The sequence below is a fragment of the Sus scrofa genome, chromosome 15 (assembly GCF_000003025.6).
Source record: "Sus scrofa isolate TJ Tabasco breed Duroc chromosome 15, Sscrofa11.1, whole genome shotgun sequence".
Lineage (NCBI taxonomy): Eukaryota > Metazoa > Chordata > Mammalia > Artiodactyla > Suidae > Sus > Sus scrofa.
In genome coordinates, this window is record NC_010457.5 from 13157507 (window position 1) to 13176301 (window position 18795).

General features: G+C 37.5%; 1 protein-coding gene and 1 pseudogene across 3 annotated transcripts in view; one reads left to right on the top strand and one right to left on the bottom strand.

Moving 5' to 3' along the window:
• Positions 1-18795, bottom strand: part of SPOPL (speckle type BTB/POZ protein like) — a 73517-nt gene that overhangs the window by 23286 nt on the left and 31436 nt on the right. The window lies entirely within an intron of this gene.
• On the top strand, positions 13059-14286 carry LOC102166074 (annotated as a pseudogene).

An 18795-nucleotide genomic window follows, 5' to 3' on the forward strand; every position in this document is an offset into this window, starting at 1 on the left:
AATACTTACAGATGTTACTTTACAAAGGCATACTTTTCAAAATTATCACAAATAAAAAACAGCATAGTAAGACCGTAAACATAAAATCAAAATGACAGGGAAATGTACTATCGAATTCACCTTCTTTCATCTCTTCATTGTCTTATTTATGAAAACCACAAGGGTTACAAAGTTAGAACAGCCCTGGGAACTACAATATTAGTCACTCATCTGTCAGACCCCAAAGTTTGACCAACTAAAAACACAGAATGGGACCTAACAGGCAATGCTAAATAATTACATTCCACAGAAATCTACCCCTATTTCAAGAAGGTTCTCTGATAAGACTGTTCTTATTTTGGAGTATTCCCTATCAGATAATATGTACCATACCATAAAATTTCCTCCAATTAGCTGTTCTTGAACTACATCCATTTGGACACATAATCAGTCATCATAACCTGGCCAGGACATTAACGACTAGATGGTACTTTGCACTTGGGAAAAAAGTCTATTAAAAAAGAGGTAAAATCCAAAAGAGCTATGTAAGTAGTATACTTTGGAGGGGTGTGGGTGGGGATGTTTCAAGATTACATTCCAATAAAAAGACTCAAGTCTGGAGAACTAATTTTTTTTTCATTTTATGAATAAGGAAAGAAAATCACATGAGTCTCATAAAAAGAAAATACTACAGGAAAAAAGGGAAGGATTTCATTCAAAATGCAGAAGAAAATATTTGCTCTGTATCTATACCCAATGAAACAATAATATGAAATAAGAAAACAAAAATTGAGGAAAGCTACCTGAAAGATATATAAAAACAAAAAGACCTACAAAAAGGTATGAAAAATGTGAAACAAGAAATGAATAAGCACATTAAAAATTTGCACTATGAGAGTTCCCATCATGGCTCAGTGGCTAATGAACCCAACTCGTAGGCTCAATTCCTGGCCTTGCTCAGTGGGATAAGGATCCGGCATTGCTGTGAGCTGTGGTGTAGGTCAAAGATGTGGCTCCAGCTTGGTGTTGCTGTGGCTGTAGTGTAGGCCAGCACCTGCAGTTCTGATTTTACCCCTAGCCTGGGAACTTCCATATGCCATGGATGTGACCCTAAACAAAAACAAAACAAACAAAAAAAATTTGCACTATAAATAATGAATCAAAATAAGAAATCACCACTGAGTTACAGTTATGTGAAATTCAAAATAAGAAAAAAAGTTCTAAGTATCATGTTCCACTAAAGGAACAAAATTCAAGATAGCCCCATTTTCCTCCTCATTGTTAAATATGTACAGAAAACAGGACATTTTCCACAGTTCTAAGGGGAAAGGGGCTGTAGACAAGGATTCTATACAATATCACGTTTTTAATTCTTATAAGATTTCAGTAGTGATATCTATACTAATACACTGACCCAAATGTATTTACGTAGGTTCCTCACATACAAGAGTTTCTATCATATGATATACTTGCAGCACAACACAATGAACTGGGGAATATGCAAAGTAGCCAGGGAAGAAAGTCAGGATGATAGCATTGGGAATGTTCTACTAGGAGCACTTGACAGTCATAATTAGCATTAAAGGAGAGGTGAAAAAGAGGGGATGTTCCTTTATTAAGCAAGAAAGAATAAAGGAGATAAATGACTAAAGTAAGAGTGACTCAAAGAAAAGTGAATACACAATTTAAAGTACACTGTCACTTTAACAAGAGTTATTCACTTCTACCTAAAAATTAGGTACTGCTCTTAAGTACCTCCAGTTGTTATCTTCAATTATTTTTATAAACCACAAACGGTTACTTATGTTTGAAAACAAAACAGCAAAGAGGTAGTCACAACAGCAAGCTGAGATCACTGATAGAATACTGTCATTTTAAAGATGTTGGTTTCCCCTCCATATTTAACAGCTTTATTGAGGTATAACTTATATACCACAAAATTCATTCACTTAAATGTACAGATCAATGATTCTTAGTGAATTATACAGTTGTACATGCATCAATATCATTTTAGAGTACATCCAGCATCCTGAAAGGTCCCTCCCAACCACCAATTTAGGCAGCCAGTAATCTGCTTTCCATAGTTATACTTTATCTAGAAGTTTCATGTAAATAACTTTGCACAATATGTAGTTTTATGTCTGGCTTCTGCTTTTTTTTCCCCCTGAATATGTATTGTAATTTCCTATCTATTTACATATCTCCTAATATCTGGCTGAAAGCTGGACATTTTAGTTAATGTAGCAACTGTAGCAATTCTGGATTCTGATTTATTTTTCTATGGGTGGTTGTTCTGTAAAATGAAATTTGCCAGGACTTACAGTATCTGTCTCCCCCATATTGTGTAGCTGATGATACCTGTTTGGATTTTATTCTCAACTTTTTTTGCCTGGTTATCATAGCTGTTCTTGTTCTTTCGAACCAAGTTTGCTACTTTTAGCTGACAAAGCCACAAGTTCCCTCAACTTCTTCCTGGCCCCAAATCAAGTCCAACTGATCTGGCAGCAAAGCTGCCCCAGGCTAGTAAAACCACCACTGCTATCTACTGGGCTGAAGGTGGAAATAGGAACAGAAATATGAGTTGGATACTTTTCTCTCTTTTTTTGGGGGGGGGGGAAGGGCTGTGCCTGTGGCATGTGAAGCTCCCAGGCCAGGGACTGAGCCCATACCACAACAATAACCATAGCCATGGAAGTGACAGTGCCAGATCCTTCACCCACTGAGCCATGAGGGAACTCTGGATATTTCTCTTAAGCAAATTCACAGCTAATATATGTACCAAAAGGGCAACGATTATTGACTTACCCATTAGGAATATGTGAAATGGCCCTGTCCTAGGCAATACTAGGCCAGGCTAGTATTCTGAAGCAGGCTAATAAAATAAGCCATCATGACCAATTTTGAAAACAATAAACCAAGAAAAGCATTTGCAATGCATAAAGCACATAGGAATTTCCCTAATATATAAAGAATTCCTAAAAATTAGAAAGAAAAAGAATACAAATAATTCACCAAAAAAGAACTTTTTAGAGTAATATAAATTAAAATTAAATTAAGAAGCCCCCCCCCCTTTTTTTAACTTTTAGGGTCACACCCATGGCATATGGAAGTTCCCAGGCTAGGGGTCAAATTGGAGCTGCAGCTGTCAGTCTATACCACAGCTGCACCAATGTGGGATCTGAACTGCGTCTGAAATCTACATCACAGCTCATGGCAATGCCAGATCTCCAACTCACTAAGCAAGGCCACAGATCGAACCTCATCCACAAGGATACTAGTCAGATTTGCTTCCACTGTCACAATGGGAACTCCACGAAGCCATTTTTTAACCTAGCATACTAGTAATAATACAAAAAATAGTTGAGAGTTTAAGGATAAAGTACTCTCACATTTCTTTGAGAATACATATAAATTGTAAAGTTGTTTTATAACCTCCCTTCTCATTTTTTTATGGTGAAATTTCTGGCAAAAAAAGGAAAGGAAATTATGTTAATAAATAAGCTACTAATTTTATAAGTATAAACACGCTGATATTGTTATTTGATGTCCATGAGAACCAATTAAATGTTTTCTGGCAAATAAGAATGGTTTCCAAAAAATTTAGAAAAAGGCAGTAGGATGAAGAAGCAACCTGCAGGAGAAGTGCTAAAATGTGGAAAAGTTCAACCTCATTTATAATCAATGAAACATAAAAAGAATCCATACCATTTTCATCTACATTACTGTCAAAGATTTTTTTAAACCGTCAATTCCTATAGCCAGGAAAACTGGAGAGATGCAAATATTATTCTACTGGCAAGTCCTATCTTTTAAGACAATTTTACAATTAGTATCAAAGGAAAGTTTTTGTCAGATACATGCTAGACATTCATCTTGGGACAACTGTGGAGAAACATAATTAAGTATAAGCACAGTATGTTTTTGTTACATTTTTATATACACAGAACTAAGGAACCATTAAGAGTGCATTCAATTTTCTTAACGATAGGGAAAGTATTCAAGACATGTTTAAATTAAAAAATTAAACAAAGTATATCTAAAAGGACCTCATTTGCAATAGCATATACAGGCATACCTCAAGATATTATTGAGAGTCCAGTTCCAGACCACCACAAATAAAGCAAATATCATGCACACAAAAAAGTGAGTCATATGAAATTTTTGGTTTCTCAATGTATATAAAATTATGTTGACACTATGACGTAGTGGATTAAATGTGCAAAGGCATTGTCTAAAAAAATACATACCTTAACTAAAAGATACTTCATTGCTAAAAAAAAGTAACTATCACCTGAGCCTGCAGAGAATCACAATTTTTTTGTAACCGTAACAAAGATCACCAATCACAGATCACTGTAACAAATGAAAATGTTTGAAATATTTTAAGAACTACCAAAATGTAACACAGAGACATGAAGTTTTAGCGAATGCTATTTTCCAAGAAAAAGAGATTGAGACATGTTAGGTCAAAGAAGATGGAAAGTCAAAGAAAACTTTTAGGGAGTTCCCATCATGGCTCAGTGGTAATGAACCCGGCTAGTATCCATGAGGATGTGGGTTTGATCCCTGGCCTCACTCAGTGTGTTAAGGATTCAGCATTGCCGTGAGCTGTGGTGTAGGTCACAGATGTGGCTGTGGCGTAGGTCGGCAGCTGCAGCTCCGATTCGACCCCCCAACCTGGGAACCTCCATGTGCTCAGGTGCAGTCCTAAAAAGCAAAACAAAAACAAAAACAACAACAACAAAAAAAAACAAACAAAAAAACCCAAGAAAAAAGAAAACGTTTAAACATAATCTTCAATATTTAAGTTTCTGTAAGATGTTAATTTAGTACTAATACAGTATATAAGTAAATAAAAAAGTTTACAAAATCTGGGAGTTCCTGTTGTGGCTCAGGAGGTTAAGAACCTGACATAGTGTCTGTGAGGATGATGGTTCAATCCCTGGCCTTGCTTAGTGAGTTAAGGATCTGGCTTTGTCATGGCTGTGACACAGGCCAGCAGCTGCAGCTTGATTTGACTCCTAGTCCAGGAACTTCTATATGCCACAAGTATGGCCTTTGAAAGAAAAAAAAAAAAAAAAGGATCTATAGAGTAAAGAAGAGAAAGTTCTTTAATGCCTCTATAAGAGTTTTTACTTTGCTCAAGTATAACTCACAACTTAATCCACATATGTAAGTGAACTAAATAAAAACTCACAAAGATTTCTGTCTTTTTTCCAACTACTCCTTCAAATGATGTAGTTATGTGATGGGGGTATGAAGAATGCTGGTGAGCAGACTGCATTTGTGCACACTTAGAAGACATTATGTACCTTATTTATTCTTCCTCAACTCTATGAGATGGGTGTTAATAACTCCATCTTAACCACAAAAAAATGATTAGACAGGTTAGAAAGCTTTAGACTACAAGTAACCGAAAACTGGCTGAACATAAATTTGCCTAGCTCCAAAGTCTATACTCTTTCATGCTGCTGCTCTTATCATAGAGCTGAAACAGCCCTTACCTATCTGGCCCAGCTCTTATTTTATAGATGAGGACCAAGATGAAAGAAACAGACTAGACAAGTAAAATAAACTGTCCACATTTACACTGTTAGATAAATATTAGAAGGACAAAGATCTCCTAATGTCCACTTCAGTGTTATTTCCAGTGTTATTTCTTTTAAAAGAAAAAAAAAAAAAAAAAAAAAGAACATTCAGGATTTCCCATCCTTGTTTCTACAAAAAACAGTTGCAGAAAGAGAGCACAACGAAAATAAAATATAGAGAATGACTTTATATAATCAGTCTACAAAATGTAACAAATAAAGGTTTTATTCATATTCTAACTATGCTTTAAAATTTTTTTCAAGTGTGATATTTTCTAGTTTTATTTATTTAATCTTTTTAGGGCTGCACCTGTGGCATATGAAGGTTCCCAGGCTAGGGCTCAAATTGGACTTGTAGCTGCAGGCCTAAACCATGGCCACAGCAACATAGGATCCAAACCATATCTGCGACCTAAACTACAGCTCACAGCAATGCTGGATCCTTTAGCCTACTGAGGGAGGCCAGGGATCGAACCTGTGTCCTCATGGATACTATTTAGGTTTGTTACTGCTGAGCCACAACAGGAACTCCATCTAGTTTTATTTTTAAAAGAGCAAGATGTTACTGGAATAAACACATAGGTAGTTTTCCCTTTCTTCTGCCCACCTGCCCGCTTGCCTGCCTTTTTTCCTTCTCTTCCTCTCTCTCTCCCTTCCTTCCCACCCTCCTTCCTTCTTTCCTTCCTTTTTTTCTTGCTTTTTTTAGGGCGAAATTTGCAGCATATGGAAGTTCCTGGATTAGGGGTCAAACTGTAGCTGCCAGCCTATACCACAGCAACACCAGATCCAAGAAAGTCTGTAACCTACACCACAGCTCACAGCAATGTTGAATACTTAACCCGCTGAGCGAGGCAAAGGATCGAACCTGTGTCCTCGTGGATACTAGTCAGGTTCTTTACTTACTGAACCACAATGGGAACTTCTGGTAATTTTCTACTTTAACAAAATGTTTGAGCGCCAGAATTAATGTTCTACCACGTCATGTCACAGATACATTCAGATACAAAATTCATCCTCAAGAATTTCAAATATTCAGAATGTGTATAATCATGTCAAACAATCGTCTTCCCAATATCAAATCTTTTCTTCCCAACAGAAGCTATCTGCATCCTAAGTTTACTATCATAGCAATGAATTTTTTTCACATTCATATTGTGTATCTGTGAATTCCTAAATGATATAGACAGAATTTTATAGATGTAGTCAAGTATATGCACACAGACCTCACTAAAAATGGCGAAGTGGAAAACTCCCAAACTCCATCCCTCCACAATATGAGTGAATAAACTGGCAACACCTGTTAGTATCAACTTATCTGGAACTCTGGAATGGGAAAAAAAAACAAAAAACCCCAACCTCAAACTCACAACCCAGGGAATGCTTAATAAAGAATGCAGTTGCTGAATTTCAGTGAGAAAGAGTAGTGGTACTTTAACACACTCACTTATCACCCCCCCTCCCCAGTAGAGCAGTAGCTGTGAAGACATCAGCCCACATTCCCAGTGCAGGTTGCTGGTACACTGGAAGCTATATGGACTTATTCAAAAGAACTGTGATGTGTGCTTTGTCCAGGCTGGTAAGTTCCCTGAATTATCAGCTTAAGGGGCTTGTCTTTGTTTCACCTGCCTTGGAGCTTCCCCAGGGTAAAAGCAGCATTCTGACTGGCAGCATTTGACAAAACCATTTAAAGGTAAATGTATTATTATACCTGTCTGGTACAGGGGTAAACGCTGGGACAACCAATAGCCAGATAGGAAAGCCTGAGGAGAAAGAAGCTGAAAAAGATACCTGTGGGAGTCTCTAGTTCCACCCACGTTGCTGCAAATGCCATTATTTTGTTCTTTTTTATGGCTGAGTAGTATTCCATTATGTATATATACCACATCTTCCTAATCCAATCATCTGTTGATGGACATTTGGGTTGTTTCCATGTCTTGACTATTGTGAATAGTGCTGCAATGAACATGCAGGTGCATGTTTCTTTTTTAAGGAGTGTGTGGATATATGCCCAAGAGTGGGATTGCTGGGTCATATGGTAGTTCTATGTATAGATTTCTAAGGTACCTCCATACTGTTCTCCATAGGGGGAAATAACAATTAAAAAAAAAAAAAAAAGGGAGTTCCCGTCGTGGCGCAGTGGTTAACGAATCCGACTAGGAACCATGAGGTTGTGGGTTCGGTCCCTGCCCTTGCTCAGTGGGTTAAGGATCCTGCGTTGCCGTGAGCTGTGGTGTAGGTTGCAGACACGGCTCGGATCCTGCGTTGCTGTGGCTCTGGCTTAGGCCAGTGGCTACAGCTCTGATTCAACCCCTAGCCTGGGAACCTCCATATGCTGCGGGAGCGGCCAAAGAAATAGCAAAAAGATAAAAAAAAAAAAAAAAAAAAAAAAAAAAAAAAAAAAAAAAAAAAGGTGGGGGGTGGGGGGATGTGCCTGGGCTGTGGGATGGAAATCCTGTGAAATCAGATTGTTATGATCATTATACAACTACAGATGTGATAAATTCCTTTGAGTAATAAAAAATTAAAAAATATATATATAAAATAAAATTTTTAAATGAAAATAATACATTTTTAAATTCTATCTAAAAAAAAAAAAAGATACCTGTGGGGAAAGGTTTTAAAAACTTTTCACATATATAGTACAAGTTAGAAGGCCATGTGTATACCCGGGGCTAAACATATGCTTGGAAAATATGTGAGAACATCCTAAACTATCAACTGTGGCTGATCTTTAGATGCCACACAAGCAGAAAGTGAAGACTAAGGCAGAGCTGTAAATGACCTAGCTAAGCACTCAAGCATGGCTCCAAAAGAAAGCCTATCTCTATAAAACAGAGAAGTAATTTTTTGGCTCCATGTATTTACGTCAATATTTCCCATCCTATTGCTAAAGCTAAGTTCTCAAGTGAATGTGGGCAGGAGATGGGAGGAGGGGGCTCTTTTCTTCTCTGCAGCCCCCAACTGGAGGGATGTAGGCTCTACCTTGGCTGTAGTGCTGCTGTGGCACTGATTGCTCTTGTTTTAACTTGGAAAGAGGGTGTTTCACACTGGGAGAGCCAAGCCAAGAAGAACTGAGGATACTGTTCCTCTTCTCCTGCTCTCCCCATCCCACCAAGTATTTAGGTATTAGAGTAGAGATATGACTGGGAAAGAAATACACCACTGCACTTACTCCATACTCAAGAGATCTGACTTGGAGATACTGCCTGTGGGCAGAAGGGGGCCATAAAACAGCTCCAAATCTCTTCCAGAGAAACAGTGATTCACTTGAGCAAAGGTATTCCAAAAAACAGTAGAAGTCCTGGTGAAAGGTAATTGAGAGGAGACTGAAGGAATCTATGGACATAAAAAAATAACCTGTAAGCTGGTTTGTTTGCCAGAGGACAGGAAACAGCCAAGAGGAGCCTTCCTACAGTTAGAACAAATCTCGAGCAGTGATTTAGGCCACTATTCCTAACTTTGATTACTTTGGCGGGTGAAGCAATTAATACCTGAAGGCATCACTAAAAATTATGAAGCAACTAGCATAGATTGGTGGATCATAACATTTTGAAGTTGTCAGGAAGATAGTTAAGAAGAGCCCTGCCAATACTACTGTCATCTCAGCGTTAACTGTGAAAACCCAGGGCTATGGCCCTAAAGGAGCAACATCAGAGGCTGTGCACATGCACTGGGGATAAAGACTGGGGCAATGGAAAGACAGGAAAATGGACTCTACTAAAATAACCAGCCAGTCACTAAACAAACAAGCAAGTTAACAATAATATGCACTGGGAGACATCAGCTCCAAGATTTTCTACTTTTCTACATGTGTAACTGGGTCACCATGCTATATAGTAGAAAAAAATAAATAAAAGCAAAAACAACTTGCAGAAATAAAAACAACATACCAATAAAGAGGCAAAACAATTTTTTTAAAGCAACCTTGAAGTGAAAAGCATATAACTGAAGTAGAAAAATGACAAAAGGGGCCATGCTCTAATATACATATTTATGAACTAGTAGAATTACTCAACTTGTTGAGAGATCAACAGAGATTACACAACCCATAGATAAAAGAAAAAAAATGAAGAGAGCGTCAGAGAAATGTGGGACCTTATTAAGTTAAGCACATTGACAAACATATAATGGGAGGACTAAAAGTAAAAAAGATAAAATGGAGAAGAAACATATCCTAAGAAATAATGACTGAACATTTCCCAAATTTATTCAAGAATACTACTATACACACATTTAGAAAGCCCAACTAACTCCAAGTAGGATGTACACAAAGAGATCCATAGATGCATCATAGTTAAAAAATGATGAAAGCCAGAGACATGGAAAAACTAGTCACTAGGACAGCTATAATTAAAAAATAGAAAATTACCAGCACTGGAGAGAATATGGAAGAAAAAAATTTTTTTTTTTTTTGTCTTTTTGCCTTTTTCTTACGACCGCTCCTGCGGCATGTGGAGGTTCCCAGGCTAGGGGGCCAATCGGAGCTGCAGCCACCTGCCTACGTCAGAGCCGCAGCAACGCGGGATCTGAGCCGTGTCTGCAACCTACACCACAGCTCATGGGAACGCCGGATCCTTAACCCACTGAGCAAGGCCAGGGATTGAACCCGCAACCTCTTGGTTCCTAGTCAGATTTGTTAACCACTGCGCCATGATGGGAACTCCATTGCTGGTAGAAATGAAAAATGGGTCAGCTACTGGAAAATTTGGCAGTTCCTCAAAAAAGTAATTCCATTCCTAAGTATACATCCAAAATAATAACAAGTGTTCAAATAAAAACTTGTACATGAATGTTCATAACAATACTACTCACGACAAGACATAAGATTATTGGCTGATAATCCAATGACCATCAACTGATAATGGATAAACAAAATGATTATATAGCCATAAAAACAAAGAAATATTGATATATGCTTCAACATGGATGAACCTCAAAATATGGTTAAGTGAAGAAATTCAAGGAGTTCTTGTTGTGGCTCAGCAGGCTATGAACACAACTAGTATCCATCAGATATGGGTTCTATCCCTGGCCTTGCTCAGTGAGTTGGGGATCTGGCATTGCCATGAGCTGTAGCGTAGGTCTCAGATGCAGCTCAGATCTGGCATTGCTATGAGCTGTAGCGTAGGTCTCAGATGCAGTTCAGATCTGGCATTGTTGTGGCTGTGGTGTAGGCCGGCAGCTGTACCTCTGATTTGACCCCTAGCCTGGGAACTTCCATATGCCCATATGCTGCAGGTGCAGCCCTAAAAAGCACAAACAAACAAACAAACCCCAAGGTAATGGAAGTAATTATAAAGTTTCTTCTATAACCACTGAGATTAAATTACTCACTATTACAGAATAAAGTACCATACAGTTTATTTTTAACAATTCTCAAGAGAGTAATTTTCAATAACTGTATAGCAGCCTTAGCTTACCAAGCTTTAAGACAAATGGAATATATAAATTATTTAACAAAGTTCAGGTAAAAAAAAAATCACTCTGTCTGAAAAATATAAAAATTCTATCCAGGTATAAAATGTAACTAGCATGTGTATGAGATACCTCTTTTGAACTGTCATCTGTAAACAGCTCAAGTCTTCTAGAAGCTATCTTAATCAACTGTGATGTTAATCACTGCATTGTTTATTTAATTCTTCAACTAACAAAAATGTAAATCACTTTGTAACTGTGAAATACTACCATATTTATCCTAAAAGTTATTGAAACCGCTTTATGAAGTTGTAACTGAAAACACTGTCTGAGGTCAATATATATAGACTATAAGTATTAAATCAAAGGAAATGAGTTAATATGTAACAATATATAATGTTCAAAAGTTTTGCTAAAACCTATCAGGAAGAATAAAGGTGATAAAATAATAACAATATGTATATCATAAATTCCTTAAATCTATTTAAATTACGCATGTGATGACTTCATGGAAATGCAATAAGCATTTATTATGTGCTTAGATATATTATGCACATAATGGAACTTGAAGCACTACAAAGATAAATAACATATAGTCCCTGCTTTGTGTAGGTGGAGAGAGAGATACATGCTAGGTTACTTTCAATATAGTCATATGATATAAGAATGTACAGAGTAATAATGAAGCACTTTCAGGACAGGTAGGATGTCCTGAAGATGGTCTCTGAGCTGGATGCTAAAGGAAGCAAACAAATTATAGGAAGACCACGAACTACAGCACAGATTTTTAACAGCAAGGGTTATATACTAAGACCAATGTGAATGAATCACTGTTTTTGTCAAATTCCATAATGTTATAGACACTGGGCCTTTACTTTGTCTATTTAAAGATTAGAACACCTCATTTCCCTATGGTTGGTGAATGGATAACATGAAACTTCATATATATATATGTAAAATTTATCTGTATTTATGCTTAGTACAATATCTATATCTATATATCTGTGCTTCTGCTTACCACAATGTGATTATTAGAATAGATACACAACAAGGAAAACTTCACAGGTGATATCTGAAGGTAAATCATTTGGGCAGTGGTGGTAAGGGTGGTAATTTACAAAATAATTAACGTATACAGAAAGTACTTAGAGGCTATCATGGGGTCTTCTGCTTCTGAGTATGATGAAATAGCTGGCAGATAAACTAAATTCTACTATGAAGTAGAAAAATCTGGGTAAAAATAAAATATCTGTTTAAAAGCCATCCAGAGCTACTCAAGCAACCAGGACAGAGGGTCCCAAGACTCCGAAGAAGAATGAATAATCTAATGGTAAGCTGATGGACTACAGACACTTTCTTCTAAGAGCATATGCTGATTCTAGCCACAACACAGAGTGAGAATCCAGGCTTTGCCCAAGCTGAGGGCTGCTGCCAAGAGGCAGAAATATCAGCAAAGATTCTGTCGGCCTCACGGGGTAGAAGATAAAAATAGGTACCTGAGAGGCTAAGATCCTGATGAAAAATGTCCTTCAAGACTTCTGTGGAATGCTGATGTGCATGGAGCAGGAAGCCAAGAAGCTTCCCAAAAGTACAGCAAAGTTTTCAGATTATCTCATACCGCTAAGAAGACAAGGATTAGAGTTTAGGATCTGCCAGAGAGAGGGGCCCAAGTGAAAACATCAGGTCTTTAGTTGGAAGGCCTGGGAAGCTAGGCTGTATGAGAAGAATAAACCGTATATACAAACAGCCTTAATTCAGTCTTGATTCACTACAGTCTCCAACTAACTCAAAGTTATCAGCCCCTCTGCTTTATATCTAAGAGAGGAAACGATGAACCTTTCATGAAAGATGATATCATGTGCAACCTTTACAATTTTCATAATGGCTAGTAGTCAATAAACAATTGCCAGGCTGCCAAAAGACAGAGGAATATGACTGAAAACTAGGAGGAAAAATCAAAACCAAAACCAGGCACAGACCCAGACTCACAGAACCTTCAGGCATTCAGAAATCAACAGGCAGAAACTTTAAAATAATTGTGATTAATATGTTGTATATTAACAATATGTAGTAGAAAGGAAAATATGGCGAAAAAATAGATGAAGTTTTATCAAGAATATAAGTCCTTGGGACATCACCTCCCTGTGAGTCACTGGGCCTTGTCCTACCACAGGGGCCACACTGCTGCTGGCCCCTTGTCCTGGAGCACGGCGTGGCAGCTGCAGTCCTGGCTTCAGCCTGGGGTAGGTAAAGAGAAGCCTCAGTGTGCCAGAAGCATGCAACCTCTTGCCCGACCCAGTGAGCCCCGGGTGTAAACCGCGCTGATGGAGGATGGCAGCATCCGGGGTGGAGAAAAGCAGCAAGAAGACTGAGAAGAAACTTGCCACACAAGAGAAAGCTAAATTGTTGGCAGGCTTCATGGACGTCATGAATAATATGCAAAAACAGAAAACATTGTGATGTGATCTTTAAGGTCCAGGAAAGAAAGATACCTGCTCATTGTGTTGTCCTTGCTTAAGCCAGTCATTTTTTTTAACCTAATGTTTACAACTAACATGCTTGAATCAAAGTCCTTTGAAGTAGAACTCAAAGATGCTGAACTTGACATTACTGAACAACTTGTGGAATTTGCCTATACTGCTAGAATTTCTGTGAATAGCAACAATGTTCCGTCTCTGTTAGATGCAGCAAACAAGTACCAGATTGAACCTGTGAAGAAAATGTGTGTTGATTTTTTGAAAGAACAAGTCAATGCTTCAAACTGTCCTGGTGTAAGTGTACTAGCAGTGTCTAGACTCTCCTGAATTGAAAGCAACTGCAGATGACTTTATTCATCAACATTTTACTGAAGTTTAAAAAACTGATGAATTTCTACAGCTTGATGTCAAACGAGTTACACATCTCCTCAACCAGGACACCGACTGTGAGAGCAGAAGACCAGGTTTATGATGCTGCCATTGCGTGGTTGAAATATGATGAACCTAATCGCCAGCCATTTACGGTTGACATCCTTACCAAAGTCAGGTTTCCTCTTATATCAAAGAACTTAAGCAAAACAGTACAAGCTGAACCGCTTATTCAAGACAATCCTGAATGCCTTAAGATGGCGGTAAGTAAGTTGCTTTAATATCCACTTATAACCTGATGATGTAGCCAGTTTCTCATGGGCTTAAAACCCTTGAGAGGAGTTCCCACTGAGGGTCAGCAGTAACGAACCTGAGTAGTATTCATGAGGACACGGGTTTGATCCCTGACCCTTCTCAATGGGTAAAGGATCCAGTGTTGCTGTGAGCCTCAGTGTAGGTCAAAGACGTGGCTCAGATCCTGGGTTGCTGTGGCTGTGGCATAGGCTGGCAGTTGTTCTCCAACTTGACCCCTAGTCTGGAAACTTCCACATGCGTGTGGCCCTAAAAAGACCAAAACAAACAAATAAACAAAAAAAACCCTGAGAATGGATCAGACTCAGAAGCCAGGGAGAAATAGCTGAAACTTCGCTCTAGGTAATTAATCTGTTCAGTTTTTTAACTGTCTATCTGGAGAGAACTTAGCCTCAACCCTTATTTTATAGGGACATATGTGATAGAAGGTAAAAATTACACTTTGTCTCCTTTTGTGTACAGTAACTTTCATGCACATTGTTATTAGTTTCCTTTTTAAAATAACTCAGTATTGTACTGTGATCACATGTTCATTCTTAGAGAAAAAGGTTGGTTTGTTTGCACCTGGAACACAACATTTTTCGCCACACTTTTTCATTTACTTAATAATTTCTTGACTTGCAGGTTATGTTTCAATCTCTCTGTAAAATACCATTTTAATAAAACTGTCTGTACAATTAAAAAAAAAAAAGAATATAAGACCTTGGGAGTTCCGGTCATGGCACAGTGGAAACAAATCTGACTAGGAACCATGAGGTTGTGGGTTCAATCCCTGGCCCCGCACAGTGGGTTAAGGATATGGTGTTGCCATGAGCTGTGTGGAGGTCACAGACTTAGCTCAGATCCTGCGTTGCTGTAGCTGTGGCATAGGCTGGCAGCTGTAGCTCCGATTCGACCCCTAGCCTGGGAACTTCCATATGCTGCACATGCAGTGTCTGTGGCCCTAATTGAAAAAAAAAAAAAAAAAAAGGAAAAAGAGAAAGAAAAAAGAATATAAGTCCTTAACAAAGGATCAAGTGGAAACTCTAGAACAAAAATAAATAAATAAATAAACCAGCCCTGAAATTAAAAACTTAATATGTAAGCTTAACAGAAAAAAGATAGGAATAGAAGTCTTTTTTAAGAGGTCAATAAAAGAGGAGATCCCACAGTGGCTCAGTGGAAATGAACCTGACTAGTATCCCTGAGGATGCCAATTCAATCCCTGGTCCTGCTCAGTGGGTTAAGGATCAGGTGTTGCCATGAGCTGTGGTGTAGGGTCACAGATGTGGATCAGATCCGTGTTGCTGTGGTTGTGGAGTAGGCCAGCAACAGTAGCTCCAATTTGATCCCTGGCCTGGGAAATTCCATCTAACACACCCAAAGTCCTAAAGAAAAAAAAAAAAAAAAAAAAAATATATATATATACACACACACACACACACACACACACACACACATATATATATATATACACACACACACACACACACACATATCCCCCCCACACACCCATATGATGGGGGGGAGGGAGGGAGAGAGGGGTGGAAAGAGAAAGGGAGGAAGGAAGGTGGGGGGGGAGACAAGAGGCAAGATCTAGTGTTCCACAGCAAAAGAATGTAAGTTATTTTCAAGGGAATAGAAGACATTTATTAAATGACAAATCTTCCATCTAAAAGAAGCTAAGAAAAAATAAGTCAAACCCAGCAAAAGTAGAAGAAATAATATAGGTATAAGCAGCAGAAACCAATGACTAGGGAAAAAATGAACAACAGAGAAAATACAAAGCCAAAAGGTGGTTCTTCAAAAAATTAATAAAATTGATTCAGTTAGACTAATCAATGGAAAAGAGAGAGGACACAATTTTACAACACCAAAAATGATGCCTTAAAAGATAATGAGGCTATCATGAAAATGTTTAACCAACTTAATTGAAAATTTGAATAAAATGAGAAAATTACTTAAAACGCATCACTTTCTAAAACTGACACAAATATGAAAATCATAAATAGTCCTATTTTTATTAAAATTTAACTATTAAAAACCCTCCCACAAGGAAAATTTATACAGATGGCTTCTTATTTGATGAAACAAGCGTAACTTTTTTTTTTTTGTCTTTTTGCCTTTTCTAGGGCTGATCCCGAGGCATATGGAGGTTCCTAGGCTAGGGGGTCTAATCGGAGCTGTAGCCGCAGGCCTATGCCAAAGCCACAACAACAAAGGATCCAAGACAAGTCTGAAACCTACACCACAGCTCACGGCAACGCCGGATCCTTAACCCACTGAGCAAGGCCAGGGATTGAACCCGCAACCTCATGGTTCCTAGTTAGATTCCTTAACCACTGAGCCATGACGGGAACTCTGGAACAAGTGCAACTTTTGTACCAAAACCTGTCAAGCACATTACAAGAAAGAAAAATATAGAAAAGTCTCTCTTGTGAACATACACGTAAAAATGCTAAGCAAACTAATAGTAGTCAAACCTAGGATTGTATAAAAAGTTTATTTCACAACCAATGAGGTTGTGAATAATACAAGGGTGATCAACATCAGAATTTATTAGTTTATCCTATTAAACTAAAATAGTGGCAAAGAGATTACCTTGATAGATGCAGAAAAGGCATCTGATAAAATTTAATACCCATTTGGGATAAAAGCTCTTTAACAAACTGCAAATAAAAGAGAACTTCCCTAGTTTTACAGTGTCTTAAAACACATGTGCATATCTGTACAGAGTTCCGGGTGAGATGAGACTAGACTTGACAAAAAGACAAGAAAGATCAGTTCTTTTCATTCAACATTTCACCTGAAGTCCCAGCCAGTACCTTAAGGTAGGAAAAATTAAAGACATAAGAAATCGAAAAGAAGAAAGAAAATTATCACTATTCCCAGATAACACCATGACTGTGTAGAAACTAATAGAATTATATAACCAACAGTATGCTATATACAAAGTCAACATACAAAAATCTAATGTATTTCTATATGCTAGCAATGATTAGAAAGTTAAAAAATTAAAAAGATACCATTTATAATATAATCTAAAAATCCACTTTTCCTAGAAATAAATCTAATGAAAGACACTTATAAACTCTACATGGAAAACTACAAAATGGTATTGAAAGTAAAGAGAAATAGGCTACAGTTCATGAAATATAAAATAAATCTTACAAAGAATTCTCCCCAGATTAATACATAAATTCAAGGTAACCACTACTAAAATCCCAAAAGTGCTTTGTGTGGAAATTGAAGATGAATTCTAAAATTTATATGGATATGAGAAAGGATCAAGAATACTCAAAATATTCTGTTATTTTGCTATTTAGGGCTGCACCTGCAGCATATGCAAGTTCCCAGGCTAGGGGTTTAAGTGGAGCTGCAGCTGCCAGCCTATACCACAGCCACAGCAATGCCAGATCTGTGACCTACACCACAGCTCATGGCAATGCTGGATTCTTAACCCACTGACCAGGGCCAGAGATTGAACCTGTATCCTCATGGATACTAGTCCAGTTTGTTTCTGCTGAGCCACAATGGGAACTCCCACCCAAAACATTCTTGAAGAACAACAGAGCTAAATGATTATAAGTACACCAAGTATAAAATATCAAGACTTAAGTATAAAAAAATAAGTATAAAATATCAAGACTTTAAATACTGCTATGGAAATTAAGACAGTGGTACTAATGAAAAAAAATTAGAGAAACTGATCATGGAAGAAAGTAAGAGAGTCCAGAAATAGACACATACATATTCAGCCAGCTCATTTATGACAAAAGTATAATAAAAAGCAGTATAGAAAGTATGGTTTTTATGGTCCTGGGTCAAATGGATAGTCATACAGAAAAATAAAATCTTGACTCCTACCTCACATCACATACAATGATCAACTCCTGATGTACTTCAGATATAAACATGAAAGCAATGGAATAAAGCTTTGGTGGGTGGTAATGGGAGGACATCTTTATAACTTTGGGGCAGGCAAATATTTCTTAAGCAGGATGCAGTGTATAAAAAGGTATCTGCAGTACACATATCTGATATAGGACTTATATCCACAATATATAGAGAATTCCTACAAACTACTATTAAAAAATGCAGGCAACTGAACAGAAAAATTGGCCAAAGACTTAAATACAGCATAAAAAGCTAAAAAAAAACCTTAAAAGGACAATACACTATGTGCTGGCAGATGCAGAGAAATTAATCTCTAAAATTACACTGATAGTGAAAGTAAAAATTAGTCTAGCTCCTCTGGAAAACTGTTGCAATATCTATCAAAGCTAAACAACTGAATACTTTGAAACTCATCAATTTCACTCCTGAGCATACAGCCAATACTTTACATTCATATGTTCATCAAAAGATGTGTGCAAGACTGTTCATAGATGGGCTCTAGATACAAATATAAAAACAAAGGGAAAAAACACTTTGGCTGACTAAACGTGAAAACTACCCAAATGTTAAATAAGTGACAGAATGGATAAACTGTGAACATTCATATAGTGGAATACTATACAACGAGTGAATAGTCTTCTACAACATGCAACATGTATAAATTTCATAAGTTAAGCTAAAAAGCCAGACATGCTGTATGAATTCCATCTATACAAAATTTTAAACAGGTAAAACTAACTTATAAGAAGTGAGAATAGCAGAGGTATAAGTGGCAAGGT